Genomic DNA, 1,382 nt, shown 5'->3' with positions numbered 1-1,382 from the left:
ACAAGGTGGACCTTGTACCCTGCCGTCAAACGAGGCAGGGAGCGGTGTGTCCAATATACAATACCCCAGTAAGAGTCAGCATGTGTCACCTCTGAGTGGAATCAGTGACCGACTTTTTCCTACCGGTTACGTGAAAGGAATGCTGCAAATTCTTATTAGATACGGGATCTCAATACTGACTCAATTTGATGGTGCTAATATTTCAAATGTAGGGAAGTAACTTCTAGGTTACTGTAGAAGTTCTCCCTATGGTTGACAGTGGCTGTGATGTCAGGCTTGGTTTAGATTTCCTAGTTGCACATCATGCCAAATTTGACTTGTAACGGCATGTAGTAGAACTGGATTAGACACTGTGTCTTCTAGGTTTTACGAGCAGGAACCATTGCTGTCGTAAGGATCACACCTGCCACCTAAACTGTGTACAAAGTCCCTTAAAGTCAATTCATGGGATATCATATCGAAAAAGTACCGGAAAATTAATTTGGGATGACTTAGAAGCCGATTTTCCAGTTAACTCTTTGTGTATTGTTGACCCATTGCCTGAGAATGAAGATTTAAATAAAGCACAGTATTTTACACGATGTAGTTTACCCTATATATGGGAAATTGAGGGAATGCAGTTGTGCCTGTAAAAACTGATAACTTTAATACTGAGGAGGTGGAGCTATCACTAGGTACTCTGATAACCTGTTTAGAGAGGAGCTACGTAGGAATTTCACAGCAACCTATGCGACACCGGGACGCTCTGTTAGATTAACTGCACTGAGGGGGAAAGTATCACATCTAGAGGGACAGGATATGGAGGACAAGAAGAGACTATTAGAAGAATAACTAAAACTGACTAAACTGCTCCAAACAGGCCATGAAGGCCCAACGATACTGATCGGCCGCTGTGTCATCCTCAGCTCATAGGCGTCACTGGATGCGGATATGGAGGGGCATGTGGTCAGCCCACCACTCTCCCAGCCGTATGTCAGTTTACGAGACCTGAGCCGCCACTTCTCAATCAAGTGGCTCCTCAGTTTGCCTCACAAGGGCTGAGTGCACCCCGCTTGCCAACATCACTTGGCACACCGGATGGTCACCCAACCAAGTGCTACCCCAGCCCGACAGCTCTCAACTTCGGTGATCTGACGGGAACCGGTGTTACCACTGTGGCAAGACCATCGGCATTAGAAGAATACAATGAGTTATTTGATCCTCTTGGACCACTGCTTGTCAAGCCATCAATTCAACACCATATCCCCGCTGGAAGTGAGTCCCCTGTCTACAACAAAGCATACAGTACCACAACATATTCAAACTGTCATAGAAGATCATATGTCATAGAAGAGTTTATACATCAACAACTTCAAGATGGGATCATAGAAGAGAGTAATAGC

At 45.0% G+C, this 1,382-nt stretch overlaps 1 pseudogene; it reads right to left on the bottom strand.

The window, feature by feature from the left end:
• Nucleotides 1-1,053: 1,053 nt before the first annotated feature.
• On the bottom strand, nt 1,054-1,171 carry LOC124723826 (annotated as a pseudogene).
• Between the last annotated feature and the right edge of the window lie 211 nt (nt 1,172-1,382).

This window comes from Schistocerca piceifrons, chromosome X, assembly GCF_021461385.2.
Source record: "Schistocerca piceifrons isolate TAMUIC-IGC-003096 chromosome X, iqSchPice1.1, whole genome shotgun sequence".
NCBI classification, from domain to species: Eukaryota; Metazoa; Arthropoda; class Insecta; order Orthoptera; family Acrididae; genus Schistocerca; species Schistocerca piceifrons.
This window is presented reverse-complemented; position numbering and strand designations above follow the sequence as displayed.